Below are 8,027 nucleotides of genomic sequence, written 5' to 3'. Positions count from 1 at the left end.
TGTGTTCATGTACTGCATTTATAATTTAGTGTTTAATTCTGTAATATGCTTTTTGTAGTTCTCTGTTAAGTTCTGTAGTGATATAGAATTGGTCTTTTTCAATTCTCAAAGTTAAAATTTGGTATTTATGATTAGTGAATTGGCTTTAGCATTTTTGGTTGGTGAATTGACTTTACTGACTTAGGATTTTGCATTTTTGGTTAGTTTTAGTCAGTTAAGCTCAACTTTACATATGAACAAGTTCATAAACTGTAAGTTCAGGGGCTAATTAACTTAAAATGAGACCAGTTAATCAAATAAATCAATTTATAAATGAATGCATTAGTCTAAACAATAATATCTGAATTGATTGACTACCACACAAATTTAAAAATTGCTTCATTTTTGGCCCACAAGATGTAGTAAATAGTGACACTAAGGAACAATTTTTTTTCTCTGGCTTTTCTAGCAAATCCAGCCTGCATTGCAGACTTCAAAATCAACACACGCTGCGCTGTATTTTCTGGATATGCTTGAAACACTGCTCTGGCTCCCCTTGCCAGACATCTGTATAATCATCCAAAAAAAGCCCTAAAAGGAGATTGCAAAACCAATTAACAGTATTTCAGAATAGGCATTTGTTAAACACTTGATAATTTGAATAGTAGTATATTAATTCAGAGATATAGACATACTTCAATTTTAGTCTTGGCTCATGGGAGGACTTGTCATTGCATAACCACTGCCATTACAGAATGTAATAGATACATAATTTGTGAGGTAAGAAAAAAACATTCAGAGTAACAGAATTGACTATGAAGCACATTATGTTATAATGATTAAGAATCTATGAACAATATCTCTAATGCTAGACAGAGGGAAAATTTCCTGCACATTAATGAACCAGCCATCTGAAATTCTATACAAACTCACCACTTCATGAGTCAACAATACATAAACTAGTTATGCAATTATGATAAGGCTTCATCAAGATAGACCAAAAGCATGAGTAGGCTGTTCAAAAGCTAGTTCCTTTACTTTTAGCAAGTCGTGATCAAAGAAAACAAAATGGAAATCACCAATAAGACCTGTAATCTATACAAAAAAGCCAACCAAGTAATGAAGAAAAATTTGGAATTATGTCATTGAAATCAGATTAAAAAGGACCATTGATGATCAACCTGTGTGATTTTGGAAAAATGTTCAAAAATTAGGAGAAAATAATCAAAGCACAAGAGGTGGAATTTTGGCAACTCCTGAATATCAAGAGGGTCTCTGGCAAAAAAAAAAAAAAACAAGAAAGTAGATTTTTTTTTTAAATTCAAATAAGTTGTAGAGATAAATATTAATTACTAAAAGTAAATGTAAAAGTAAACAGTAATTAAAAATTAACAGTGGTAATAAAAAATGACCGTAAGGTTAGAAGAGTAATTATTTTTTAATTAAATAATTAAATTAAAAAAAATGGGTTTCTATCCGGATAGATTCTATCCGTATAGCATCATCCTACGAGTAAATGGTCATCTATTGTACTTTAAACACAAACCCAGTCAGAAACTACTCTATCTTATCACTTTTATTCAAAAAATTCTATTGTAAAAATATTTTCTTTATCTGATTTAAAATTCCATGCCCATTTTTATTTTCTTCCTATATCTTTATACTTACAATTTTTATTTTTCTTCTAATCCCACTAAAAATGCAAATCGAAATTGGACAAATAGAGAGACCTGAATGTAAACAAATTTGCAGCAGGAGTTTTCTGAATAGAACTGATAAAATATAAGAACATTGGAATGGATTTTGCCTAAATAGATAATATAGTTTAACTTTGTTTTAATAAATTAAATATGGATTGCCACAAATTGAACACTGAATCTTATGATTTTAGAAGCTCGCTCTAGTATTTAATCAAAAAACTATTTCATGAAAAACAAAACAAGCCTTATAAATATATTATCTTTAACCAAATGGAATTGTACTTAGCTTTCAAAATTTGCAAAAAATTGAAACAAAGATAACATGGAATTGTGCTTAACTTTCGCCGTGGAGAATTTCCTAAACTAACCTGATTTCCCACCGCATATAATTGTAAACTTTTCATCATAATTAAACATAAATAACCAATCACTAAATAACATTAAAATCTAACTAATAAATCATCAATTAATGAGCTCAAATTCTCCGAAATTTCTTCAAACAAAAAATTATACTTTTTGCATCTACATTTCCTCAAATATCCATAAATCAAGAATATAAAAATAGTTAGTCAGAATTATGTAAAAAGAAGAAAAAAAGACACTGGTTGATAATGGGGAAGACAATGCCATAAATTATCATTGCACGAAACAAGAAAAATTAATGTTGAATATTGGGCAGTGAAAGATACATTTTGATGATCCAAAGTTTAAAAACTGATTGAAAGGAACTAAACATGTAAAGAAAACAAACAAAATAGTCCTACTCTCAGAGTTTTTGTCAATAACAAGCGCATTACCATATGCATATAATATGAAGATAGTTAAAAGCTACAAAGAGATGAAGCTAACGAAAGGAGCATGCCGGAGAACCCAAAATAAACAAAGAGAAAATAGAAAAAAGAATATACTTACAGTGATTGGTTTGGTTGTTTTACAAGCATTAGGCTCTCAAAATAGGAAGGAGTGAGGCTGTCAGAGCATGACCTAGCTAGGGTTAATTAGCTAGCAATATTTCAGCTTCCTATCAACTAACCAAACCTAGATCATGCTGGCAGCTTCACCTTTTCCCTTGAGAACTTTGAACAGCAAATTCATAAAATGCAGCAGCAGAGAGCAAAGAAACATTGTAAGTAAGTTTTAGCAATACTCAAAGCAACAAGAGAAACCAAAAGAAAACAAGACATCATATCTTGAGTTTAAAGAAAAGAAAACCCTAGAGATGAAAGAAACCCTAGAGAGAGGGACTGTATAAATATAGATGTAAAGAAATTAGATGAAAGATATTATTCATATTATAAAGACAAAAACAGTAAATTTTAAAATGATGATGATGTTGGACAGGACAGCTAAGAAAGAGTATAGCTACGTGATGTTTCATAGCAAAGAAGGGAAATTAGGGTTACAGGTGGAAAACCCATAGGGCGGCATGGCAGGGTCGGAGAGAGTAATATATATATCTGATTCTGAGAGATGCAGTAAAAGCGTGCTCAAAGAAGAAGTAGCTAAATTTGACTGTTCGGCACAAAGTCACTGCCCCTGCAATTATTTGCCTTCATTTTCTGTTTAGTATCTCAATGCACTACTTTTGGATTTTACCCTAACTACTACAGTACTATAATTTTATTACCTAAACCTTGTCGTGCCCTAACCAGTTCAGTATCTAGTTAACTTTGTTCAAATCCAACCTATATCTGCACAACCAGACTCTAAGAAAAGCTAACTAGATGTAAATATGGTGGTCACTGCATGCAGGTATATATTAATGCAGTGCAGGTCCTTTAGCAATCTATAAGAGAAATTGGATAGTAAAACAATGAAAAATAAAACAAAGTCAAGCAAAGTGATGAACATGAAGCAGATTTAGGTGAGTGCCCAAGATTTGATATCGTAGGGGTAGGATCCTGATCTTTATGAGGAGTTAAGGAGATCCTCGTGACTCTTTTATTTATCTTTAGTATGTCGTGTGAGAGAGAACGGACAAAGAAACGAGACAAATTTGACTTAGTTTTGTTATATTTTGGCTTAATGCATGCCTGAAAAAACAAATTTTAGTTCTAATCAAAATTCTCTAAAAGCGTAAATTATAGCTTTAAATTATGTTTTTTTTTATATTTTAATTTTTAAAGAAATTAATTTATTTTATTGTACTTCAATTTATTTTTGATACTTTTATGTTTTTGAAAAAGATTCAAAATTATTGATCTCTAAATAGTTATGGAGAAGGATTGCTTAGTTTAAAATATTACATTTCAAAAGAAAAAGTAGATTTTTTAGAAGAATATAATCATAAAGCTAATATTTGAACAGCAAGAGATACATTTTCTCGATTTATCATAATTTTTCTTTTAATCTATTAATTATTAATATGTCCATTAGATAATAAACATTAAAAATATTATAATTTGTAAGTATTCGTTTTCCTAGGATTTTAAAATTGGCCTAATGCTTTAAAAAAAACTCCGACCTTTTAACCCATTTTGAAGCCTACCTGACGTTAAAACCATATTTTTCATTTTTGTGTTCAATTATACCCTAAAATATTAAATTGACATATTTTTCATTTTCATTAAAAAAAAAAAATTCAAAAACGTTCTCTATGTCTAGCATATATTGATTGTATATGTTTAAAATTATTTGAATTTCATTAAATGAATTAAAAATTATAAATAGTTTTATAATTTAATTATGATTTTTAATTAATTTTTAAAAATAAAGGACTTATTTATACTTTTTTGAATGGAAATGAATCTAATTTTATTTTTAAATTTAAGTAATTGAATGATTCCATCTTTTAAGTAAAAAAATGTCGAAAATGAAAAACTGAGGTACAATGAAAACGAGAAAATACAAAATATGGTAAAATTGATCAGTTTTCAACATTAAGATATGATTGAAAAGGAGTTAAAAGGTGGGGATTTTTTAAAATATACCTTTAAAATTTATCCAGAAAAAAGTATTTTCATAGTTGAAGGAAAATTCAACCCTCTACTTTCTAACAAATAAAATAAATAAAACAAACTAATAAAATTGTGTCTTGTCAATTAAAAATATTCAATTTTTTTTGCCTAAATTTGATGAATGTATTTTATTTGCGCCAACTATTCAACCTGTGGAATGATGTATTTATATGTTGGTCATTTGTTCACAAGGATTGCTGATGTGGCAGCTCCGTTTATTAGTGTGTTTGTTAGTCAGTTACATACACGTGCTTTATGTGTATTAGTTAGCTTAGCTGTACAGTTATAGTGAATAGTATAAATAACTGCTACTTGTAACAATTACGGTTATCAATCAATATACAAGATTTCTATCTTTTCTTCTCTAAATCTCTGATTCTAGATGGTATCAGAGCTCTAGGTCATCAAAGATCTTAGGGTTTCAGAAAATTGAAGAAAACGATTATTAGAGAAGTTGAAGAAATCGATTGATTAAACAATGGAGAATACTGGAAATTACAGTAACAACAATAGTGGAGGAACTCAACAATCGATGAGGAATCTTTACAATGGAGATCCGCTGCTGCTACAATCTTCTGATAATCCTAATAACTCTCTGGTGAGTACGCCTTTGACAATTAATAATTACTTCAGTTGGAGTAAAGCTATTAAGATAGCTTTAGGTGCGAAGACAAAATTAGGGTTTATCAATGGGAAATGTGTAATGCCTGATGAAGATTCTGATTGTTATGAACAATGGATCAAAGTAGATTTTATGGTTATTTCTTGGCTGCTTAATTCCATTTCTCGTGAATTGTCTGGAGCTTTTCTTTGTGCTTCATCAGCAAAACAGTTATGGGAGGATTTGAAACAGAGGTTTGGGCAAAGTAATGGACCAACACTTTACCAATTGAAAAAGGATATAGCTTTAATGACTCAAGGAAATGATGATATTTCAGTTTATTTTACTAAATTGAAAAGATTATGGGATGAACTTGATTGTATGGCTATATTACCTACTTGTAGCTGTGGGGCTATTAGAAACTGTACATGTGGATTAGGAAAAGCAATGGCAGATTTCAATTCACAAGATAGATTGATCCAATTCTTGATGGGATTGAGTGATGAGTATGAACATACTAAGAATCAGATATTGCTGATGGACCCTTTGCCAAATGAGAACAGGGCATATTCAATGATCTTGACTGTTGAAAAGCAGAAACAGATTACTGGAAACAACATACCTCTAGTGGATAGCACAGCTCTTTATGCAAATCCACAGAGTTACAACAAGAACAATTGGGACAATAAGAAGAAATATGGACAAGAATATAAGAAGGATAACAAAGAAAAAGGTCACTGTGATTACTGTAATAGAGATGGGCACATAAAATCTGGATGTTTCAAACTTATTGGATATCCAGAATGGTACAAAGGAAGTAAGCCAAAAGGACAGCAGCAGAATACTAGAATAGCAGCACAAGCACAAAATTTTTCTGGAAATAACTCAAGTGATGATTCTTATGAGAATAAAGGAGAGAATTGGGAGCCAACAGATAGCTTTCATAGCTATGAGCAAATTGAGAACACACTCAATGGAATGTTGAAGTTCATCAAAGGCAAGTCATCAATGGAAGCTGCAAGCAACTCAGGGAAATTTGCTGGTACTGTAGAGCGCAGTTATGGAGATCCTTTGACATTTGCTGGTATGCTTTCATCTTATGATTTTAGTGTCTTTGATTTATATGATAATTGTTCTTGGATAATAGACACTGGAGCTTCAGATCATATGACCTTTAACCCCAACTTACTTTCCACCAAAACCATTCTTTCTAAACCTATCAAAGTTTGCTTACCAAATGGATCAGTTAACTCTGTAAATAAAACAGGCCATGTCATTCTTGATGATAGATTGACTTTAAAAGACACCTTATATGTACCAGATTTCAAATATAATCTGTTGTCAGTCAGCAAATTGGTACAAACCAATCCACTCAAAGTAACATTTTTTTCCAACTGTTGCCTGATACAGGACCTGAAGACTGATGCTATTCTAGCTCAGGGGAACCAGATTGCTGGTCTTTACAAACTTGATTCCAAAAGTTTCTTGTGTGAACCTTTATCTTCTGTCAATTTCAAAAATTCTGTTACTGCACCAGATATAAATAAAGAACATAGTTTCACAGTTTCTAAATCTTCAATTATGAATGCATCAACTGTTCATTCTAATTTTTCAATATGGCATGCTAGACTTGGACATGCTAGTCTATCTACCCTCCATCATCTACCCTCTTTAATTCATCATTTACCTCCCTCTTCTCCTTGTGTTATATGTTCAGAAGCCAAACAACACAGACTACCATTTCCAAACTCAGATATAAAAACCAAAGAACCTTTTGATCTTCTTCATATAGATCTATGGGGTCCCTATAAATATCCCTCAACTCAAAATTCTCATTATTTCTTAACCATAGTTGATGATAAAACAAGAGTGACTTGGACTTATCTGTTGAAACAAAAGGCTGATTGTTCTCAGACAGTTCTCAATTTTCTGAAAATGGTTCAAACCCAATATCAAACACATATCAAAATAATAAGGACAGATAATGGTCTTGAATTCTTAAATACCACTATTCTTTCTTACCTTCAAGATCAAGGCATAATTCATCATAAAACCTGTCCTTATACACCTCAGCAAAATGGGATGGTAGAAAGAAAGCATAGGCATCTTCTTGAAACAGCTAGAGCCTTGAGATTTCAGGCTAAGTTACCAAAAGAACATTGGGGTGATTGCTTGTTAACAGCCACATATTTGATCAATAGAATGCCTATGAGAATCTTGAACTGGAAAACCCCTTATGAACTTTTTTATTCTAAACCACCTGATTACTCCAATCTTAGAGTATTTGGTTGTCTTTGCTATGCCTTGAATATGATTCCTTCCAGAGATAAATTTGATCCTAGGGGAGTAAAATCAGTTTTCTTAGGTTATTGTTCAACTCAAAAAGCCTACAAATTACTGAATCTCACTACCAACAAATACTTTGTCAGTAGAGATGTCACATTCTTTGAGGATACTTTTCCTTTTTCAATCACAGTTCAACCAGCTGTAAACAATCATGTTTTACCTATTGTTTCAACCTCTGATACTACACATTCTTTACCTAATATTAATTCTGACTTAGTTCCCACTACTTCCTCTTCCTCTCCTTTTTCAATTCCTTCTCCCATATCAATTCCTGTTTCACAAGTTTCACAACCTCCTATTAGGAGATCTACCAGACAGACTCAAATGCCATATTGGCTCAAAGATTATCACACAAATGCAGTAACTACCTTCAAACCAGCTCATGGTAAACCTTATCCTTTACCTGAATTTTCCCTGTTTTCCAATTCTAAAAGTTCCAATGAT

The 8,027-nt window shown here is 31.4% G+C and overlaps 1 long non-coding RNA gene across 1 annotated transcript; it reads right to left on the bottom strand.

The window, feature by feature from the left end:
* Positions 1 to 288: 288 nt before the first annotated feature.
* Positions 289 to 1,123, bottom strand: LOC126653857 (uncharacterized). The gene is made up of 2 exons (XR_007632340.2): positions 675 to 1,123; positions 289 to 570 (listed from the first exon to the last, which is right to left on the bottom strand). It is a non-coding gene; the product is annotated as an uncharacterized LOC126653857 (long non-coding RNA).
* Positions 1,124 to 8,027: the final 6,904 nt, after the last annotated feature.

The sequence above is a fragment of the Mercurialis annua genome, linkage group LG6 (assembly GCF_937616625.2).
Source record: "Mercurialis annua linkage group LG6, ddMerAnnu1.2, whole genome shotgun sequence".
NCBI lineage: Eukaryota > Viridiplantae > Streptophyta > Magnoliopsida > Malpighiales > Euphorbiaceae > Mercurialis > Mercurialis annua.
This window is presented reverse-complemented; position numbering and strand designations above follow the sequence as displayed.